This window comes from Austrofundulus limnaeus, unplaced genomic scaffold, assembly GCF_001266775.1.
Source record: "Austrofundulus limnaeus strain Quisiro unplaced genomic scaffold, Austrofundulus_limnaeus-1.0 Scaffold341, whole genome shotgun sequence".
Classification (NCBI taxonomy): Eukaryota; Metazoa; Chordata; class Actinopteri; order Cyprinodontiformes; family Rivulidae; genus Austrofundulus; species Austrofundulus limnaeus.
The window spans coordinates 356,495-365,168 of record NW_013952743.1 but is presented as its reverse complement, the minus strand read 5'-3'; positions in this window follow the sequence as shown (position 1 = coordinate 365,168).

The following is an 8,674-nucleotide window of genomic DNA, read 5'->3' as shown; positions in this document are numbered from 1 at the left end:
TATTTATTTTGAGCACAAGTGCATTCGACATGTCTAAAATGTTCAGTTGAAGCTGCGGTGCACAAGGATTGTATCAGACATAATTACTCAACCAGACATGATGAGGAGTATTTAAAAATACCAGGGAGATKAATGAGAGGACCATGTTTCCAAACTTAAAACATTTCTTCTGGGGACTGCTAAACAGGAAAGCCATTCGTAGGCTGTGCCCAAAACGGTGGGTCGGGTCCTCCGAAGGCCGARTTCATCAGCCACATACGTCACAGCGCCACGACGAAGGCYGTCCAAAACCGAAGACTCCTCCGATGCGGCCGACAAATGCGTCCTTCCTTTGGCCTGAATTGAAGGACTGGTCTGATGAATCCTTCCCGGCCCAGCATATCCCATAATGCATTGTGGCCCAACCGGAGATTTTTTTATGCTAGTAATGGTGGATAAAGTGAGAGATAAGAATACATTTTAAATACAAATATGGCGATATAAAAATAAAAATTTTCGAGCGGTTGTAATTTTAGTCATTTGTATAGATAGACGTGTTTTTAAATATTATTTTTGTCAGAAAAAAATGGACATAATAAACACGAAATAAACATGCACCTACAGCAGGTCCATTAGTTYTTCAAGTCAATTTTATTGTTTTGTGTATTAATAACGCTAACAAACTGATATTTTTCTAATTTTGATCTAACTCTGCTTCTGTTAAGTGTCGTCACAGTTGCTAGGTGATATGACATATGCCAGGGTAAGGACGGGAGGCTAGACTGTCCAAATTCACAGACACTTTTTTTCGGTCTTCCCGGTCTACCAAGGATCCGGCCCACCTCAACCGGGTAGGCTGGGTCCTTCGGAGGACCCGGCCTGCCGTTTTGGACACAGCCATGAACGGTGAGTTCATCAAACAGCRCGTGTTACAGGCTGCAAGTCTAGCCTGTCCAGAAAAGAAAGATCAGTTTAGCAACATCAGCCTTTCAGCCAACACAGTGGCAGAGCACGTCTGACACATTTATGATTAACTGCATGAGAAAACGAAACATTTCCATTCATATTAAGTCACTCTTGATGACTATGATGATCTGTGCAGCTAGCAATATGACGTAAATATGTGATGATTGGTGTTTATCTCGTCCTTGTTTCCTGACTGGTTCCTGTTGCTCATTGCCTCACCTGCGGATGATCCCCCTGATGAGCTTCTAAGGTTTAAGAGTCTCCCTCTGAATTCTGGTCTTTGTTGAAGCATCACACCTTTATGGTAGAGATTCTACAGCTGCTCAGTCTGTGTACACTTACCTGAGTTACTTACCTGTGCCATGTTCCTCCAAAGTTTGCCACAACGTGTCTTGCCTGTTGTTCACTCCCTTTGAGCTCATCTTCCTGAAGGATCATCTACCAAGTCAGCCTGTGCCTGAGAACCAATCATTCTCACCTGTGTTTCTGCTGCCTTGCTCACCTGTTGGACTCTCTCCCTCTGTGTGGTGGATCTCCTCCAGGAAAACCTGCAAGAAAAGAAACATTTTGTCATCACAGTTATCTGCAAGTCTATTTTTCATATCCAACTTGACTCACCTTGTGCCTTCCCACTCTTTCAGATCTGGCCTCCTGTTCCCCAGTACCTATAAATAAACTTACACTTACCTTTTTATTACTGGTCTCTGTGTCCAGTCACTGGGCTCTGCTCAGCTTTGACATTTCCAGTAAAACCTTGTCATTATGTTCATGTTGATGAGTTTTGAAGAGATGGAGGAGTTGCTCTCAATGATTCTAGTGCATGGTCAGACCACCAGTCAGGAGATATCCTGCCAGCTGCGTGATTATATTGTGGATGCCCCGGCTAATAGTGGAAGAGTTTTGCTGGAACAACAACCAACGGAGCGCCGTCTGTGACAGCGAAGAGGAATGGACTGGTAGCACTTGTTCAAAGAAAACTGGAAGAGGAGGGTGTAGAACTGGCCATTGCTCTGCACTGCATTATCCATCAGCAGGCCCTTTGCAGCAAATGCCTGAAGTTTGACAATGTGATGTCTATCGTGAAATGCATCAACCACATCAGATCCAGCAGCTTGAAGCGCCAGCTGTTCCCCATTTTTTGGAGGAAATACAGTCAGAATATGAGGATGTGCTCCATTTCACTGAGGTACTTTGGCTTAGCCGGGCGAATGTCTTAAAGCGTTTTCTTGAGTTGAAAGCAGAAGTGAAAGCCTTCATGGAGAAGGATGGGATGACTGTTCCTGTTTTAAGTTATTCTAAATGGCAAACGGACTTGGCTATKCTTGGAGCTGAATGTATGGAACAGGAAGTTACAGCTGCACAAAATGTCAGAGCATTCTCCACAAAACTTGTTATAAAAAGCCCAGCTTGCCCTGAGTGCCTTTTCCCAGCATGGAAGGTACTCCACAAAGCAACAGGAGGAATTTGATCACAGTTTTGCAGACTTCAAGACACAATGGGCCACTTTTAGGACTCAAAGCTGAGTTCAGTGAAGTGAATGGAATAGCAGACAAACTTGGACAGTTTTTGAGAGGATCCCCCCCCCCCCCCCACCCACGTTTCCAAGATGTTAAAGCGGATCATGTGGCTTTTTGACACCTATCTGTATGAAAAAAATTCTCCACAATGAACTTTATTCAAACAAAATTTAGATCTAAACTTACAGATGGGCATCTTCAAGCCRTACTGAGGGTCTCAGTTGCTTCCTCCCTCAAGCCAAATGTGGCTCAGTTGTGTAGGAAGAAGCGCTGCCARGTCTCTGGCAGCAAGAAGTGGGAGGAGGAAGATAAGCCTATGATGAAGAACTGCTCGCATGTTCTGAACTGTTGTTAGTGAAGATTGGATTGTTTTTTGTTTTGTTTTGTTTTTTAATTGAAACCCTTATTTTGTGGAATGCGTGATGTGGTCCAGTCTCTCCCAGACTCTACCTCCAGCAGCCCCCAGGTAAGTTGAGTTTGAGACCCTCAATGTTGAAATATTAACTTTGCTTGCAAGTACAAACAGCATCAAGATTCTGTTTTAAACTTGAAGTCTTTATATTTATTTTGCTCTTTTGAGTTGATTCGATTTTGCGTTTATGCCCACAGTTAAAGGAGAAGACATGATGTTTTTGCTTCTTGACTGTGTTTGTTTGTCTGATGTGTTAGCAAAATAATTAGAATCATAAACCTCAAGACATATTTAATGGAATAAAAATGTTAGTAAAAAAAACAGTGCAATCCAAGTCAATCCAATTCAAGATGGCCACCACAGAAATGGCTCTAACTGAGTAAATGTAACAGTTATTGACTTCTTTATGTGGTAGTGGCTGAGAGTCATTCACTTAACCTACTCTGAGTGTGACTCACTGGCCCGGTCCCAATACTCGCACTACACCCTACACCCCTCTAGTGTGCACTCAGCTGAAGTGCACATAAGGGTTAGAGTGTACAAAAACTGGAGAACTGGGACAGTTGGATTATGTCTTCAACTTGCACCACTTCGTCATAAGTGGGACATCCAAAAGGGTGGGACAGGTCGCTGTTTAGGCATTTATACTGCTAAAAATGATAGTAAAACTACATACAACAAGCAATTGTTTTTAGGAGAAGAAAGCCAAAGGAAGCTTTTACACACCAGAGTATAAAAACTGGTTCCTCTAGAAGTTCTTCTTTGATTTTATTGGCAGTTGGAAGACTCATTTAAGTGCATTACTGCCACCACTTGACTTGAAGGTGCTCAATGGACATGTCCATAACTCTGCCTTTYAATTCAAAATGTGTTATTTCTGTCCCTTCAGCTGTTTTCTACTGGAACAACTTTGTCCCTGACTCACAGTGGAAAAATGTGTGAACATTTCATCAGAAACCTTTGATAAATAACTCATTATCAGTACATGAAGAAATATAATAAAACAAACCACAACGTAAATTTGGTAAAGATCATCCAGAAACAATCAGTCATTTATTCTGGAATTGTCACAAAGAGAATGAATCATTTTATCATTTGTGATATTAACACAAAATTTTCATTAAGGTATGAACATATTATTTTTAGTTTTCATGAAAAGAATACTAATAACAGAAGGTTAGCAAATAATCTAATTAGAATATTTAGCAAATTTCAYATTCACAAATGTACATTTTCATAATCTTCACCTTTTTATTTTTTCACAGACTTGGTTATCGATCCATCCATCTGTAGAAATAAATGTGTCTTTCAAAAATGGAATGTCTGAATAAAACAGGAATCCACTGGATTTCTTCTCAAAACTTCTCAATCTTCTGACTCCAATCAGGTTCACAGTACAGCTCTCAGCACAGGCCTCAGCGTAAGGCCTTGAGCTAAAACCAAAACAAAACACATCAGCCCTGCTCTACACTCTGCAAAACACTCACAACTTTTCTACTTTAACACTAAATTGACCTTATAATTCATTTATCTTCCTGGCTACACCCCAGGAGGTGTTACCTTTTACGTCAGACGAAGAACGTAACTCATTTTTTGTCCTGATGCATCTCAGTAATCCAGGTAAAAAATCAAAAGCTTGACTCAAAAGCCTGAATTTTGCCTGAAACTCTCAGACTGAAGAAGTCTCTTGGAAGAGAGACGAAACGTTTCATTAAAGAAGTAACTCATTTTTGTTTAGGCTAAAAGAAAGAACACACAATTAGACACACACCTACTCTTTGTCTGTTTTAACTTTACTTATAATCAGAAAATACAAAATACAATACTGCATCTAACATTCAATTAATCCATTACAAAATTTCCTTCATATCCATCCATCCATCCATCCATCCATCCATCCATCCATCCATCCATCCATCCATCTATATCATCTATACCTGCTTCTTCGATTCAGGGTCACTGGTGTCCACATCCAGCAGTCACAGTGTGAGGGGCGGGGTACACCCTGGACAGGTCACAAGTCCATCACAGAGACACAGAGACAAAYGAGACAAACAAACATTCACTCTCTCACTCACACCTAGGGACAATTTAAACAATTTAGTTACCAATTAACCTAACAGTCATGTTTTTGGTGTGTGGGAGCTGGAGTGCCCGGATAGAACCCAGGCATGCACGGAAAGAACATGCAAACTTTAACCAGAAATGTCCCCTTTGGTTAAAAAACCTAATTATATTTATCTACTATATCTAAGAGTAATAATAATAATAATAATAATAATAATAATAATAATAATAATAATAATAATAATAATAATAATAATAATAATAAAACTGTAAACACATACAAATGTTGCAAATCATTGAAAACATTTAATTTGATTTTTTTGTACTAAATGTTTTGTAGAAACATGTCGCCCTGGCATATACTTAGTTAATTATTCTGTTTTTCTCCTTCTTTGTTCTCACTTTTTGTACTTGAACTTACAGTAAAGATGTTTTTAATAATACACAACAAAAACATCAGATGCAGTGATGAATTGTGGATAATATACTTCACTAAAGTCTGCATCCAAGCGAATGTCAGTGAAACGTGGATCAAGTGTGAAAAAGGGACAGAGCCAAAGAGCACTTTGGACTATCAGGACCAACCGGGACACACTACGCACTCGAACCCCTCAGTGAGAATGCACATTTGAAGTACACAAGGGTGAAAGTGTGATTTTTGGGATTGGGCCATTATGAGATTATCAACTCCTTCAAGGATTGAACAAAATGTCTCCCAGCTTGTACCATCTCAATAACTTTTTTTTTATTTTAAAGGATAACAGATACAAAGATTTAATGTATTTATACATCATCATTGTTGTACAAAAAATATGTGTTCTCCTCCCTCCATGTGTCATTTTTTGCTTTGTTTACTCAGAATCACTCACACATGCTGAAAGGGTTAATCAGACAATGTACCTTAAATAAATAAATAGAACCAGAGACGAGAGTGGACAGAGAGTATGAGTTTTCAAACACTCTTTTGCAAAAGGGAGAAGTTGAAGGGACCTCATTAATCAGAAGAAGTTCCCCCCAAGTTCTCAGAGCATCTACAACAGAGTCGTTTTTATTAGAACAAAGGGAGGGGGAACAGCAAGGTACAAAAATGTATACCATTTTTGGTGCTTAACACACAATTCTGCTCATCCCAACAAAAATAGCTCACCCTGCAGTGAAGTAAACAAAAGGCAGGATAYCATATTTGCTGCTTCCAACTTGGCTGTGATGACACAATGCTTCAAACTTGCAAAGTGAACAGAAAGAATACATAAAAGGAAATTAATAAAAGGAACATAACTGAAAATGTAAAAACAAAATCTAACACCTGCTCTGCACCTGCTAATTACACTCAGCTGTTTCAGCTCAGTAATCACCTCTCTTTCTTTTCAGGTTCTATGGATAGTTGGAAGATCACACTGTCCTGTCCTATAAAAGATCTTTGTGTTTAGAGCTTATATGTGTTTATTCAGTATATTCTGTATGTTTGTTTAAGTTAGGGTTATATCTCTAATGAACAAACTATTTGACTCAGTGAAGAAAAACTGACCAGTTCACTGTTTGTACTTCATGTTCAGAGAAGTTTGACTCTGCTGGACAAATCACAAGCACAGAGTGGACAGGTCCAGATGAAAACCTGAACTAAGAATTCAGCTGTTTTTTTGACATATCAGACCTCAGCTGTAAAACTCTTCTCCACTTCTCCTGAGCTTCCAGAAAATATGCAGGAAAATGTCGAATTAGCACAGCTGTGGCCAAAATTGTGAAATTGGTTTCTTTTTTTAGTGCAGCCTGGAGGAAATAAAAGTTTCAGTCTGCAACATAAATTGGCACAGAGCTGCTGTCAGGCTGAAACTTCTGTCACCTGCAATTTAATATCAAATAAGCTTTTTTAAAAAGCTTTATTTTTAACTAAAACAATGAAACTTATTGTTTAAAAATGATACTACAACATGTGAGTCAGTCAGAGCACAGCTGTCTCCCTGTCTTTGATTAGCTTCTGATGCTTTTTAACGCCCAACTCTGAGCAGGAAAAGAAACTGGGAGGAGCCTTTTACTGTTGGAGTCAACTCTCTCTGTTAGCAAAATATCTCACGAACCACTGGAGAGATTGTAGATTATAGAAATTAATTGAATTCACATTTGCTATTTACGTTTYAGATTCAAGATGGCTGCCACAGCTAATCAATCTTAGCAAAAACAACAATTAGCTCATTCAGAGTTATAAATCAAACCTGATGTGGTAGTAGCTGAGAGTCATTTACAACATGTACTCCAAGCACTAATAGGTCCTGTAAGTTCTTGTTTAAGAGTTCTTTATTTTCACGATTTGATCATTTATAGATCGACATAAAGTGATTTTAGAATAAAACTCTGACATGAAAGGTGGAGCGTGACATGCATTGCTTAAAAAACGCTGAGATGCTGAATAAGTGTTGATTGTTACAGAAATCTAGCCTATTTTTACTGAGAGACACACACACACACACACACACACACGTCTGATTTTTGTATATTCCCTTGGGGACTGTGCATTGACTTCCATTCATTTTTTGGAAATTTTCTAGCCTAAGCCTGACGATTTACCTTAAAATAGACCTCACAGGTACCTTCCTGGCCCTAAAACCAACCTAAACTCAATTCACACCTTGGTCCTAAACCTAACCTCCAACCCAAAATTAGCTTTTGTACCCATGGGGACTGGGCTTTGGTCCCCACGAGGCTGCCTTTTTTTTTTTTTTTTTTCCTGGAAAATGGTTCCCACTATGTAGCAAAACTGTGCCTTATATGGACTTTCATTCATACTGGTCACTTCTATAACCTAATCCTTACCCTAACCTTAACCACTGATCCACAAATAGGGTGGTCCCTTGTGAGGACCATGCAAAATGTCTTCACAAGGACAGTAGACCGTCTAAACACATTCTCACAAAGGAACACACGCACACACATTGCTCCTGGCTTACATCAGCAGCAGCCTCAGATGGTTGAAACTTTTATATAAAGCTTTTGCTGCAGGGTTTTCATTTTAATTCAGTTCATTGTTGCTTCAATTTGTTGTTTACCTGCTGCAGGTGTTTGCAGTGTCTGTCCTGATATCAAAATGTTTTAGATTTGCTTTAAAAATGAAGAACCTGAGGAGTGCTCAGAAGTCTGGTCCCTGATGGAAAATAGAACAGAAAAATAGTTTTGTATTATTTTAGTTAGTTGATCCTCTGAAGAGCTTCACACATTTACAACACAGCACTCAAACTGAATTAAAAGTCTGTGGAAGTCTTCATGTTCACTTTAGTTTAAGAAAGTTTATAAAATCAAGCTGGTAATTCTAAAACATGTTGTTCTAAAATAAGCTATTAATATATAAAAATATATTTTTTAATTTTCAACGTGTAGCTCAGTTCATTCTGCTTCAATAAAAACCTTCACCTGTGATCAAACAGATCGCTTTTTCTCAGGATGTTTAATAAAACCCACATTTCTTTTTTTTTCTTCTTCAGTCAGGATTCTTCTACACCTTCATCCTTTCTTCAGCCTCATTTCTGCAGGGAACAGATGGTGAGCAGCAGACCTGCAGCCTTTTCACACTTAGTCACTAAGATGAACACAAACCCWGGAGCTTTGTTTCTTTTCAATGAAAATACCAGACAGAAAAGAGAAGGTCTTTGATGTTTTTTTCACATTCCCCCTCTAAAACCAAAACAAATGAGTTTCACCAGCTCTCAGGACTAGCAAAGAGTATTTCTTATATATATAC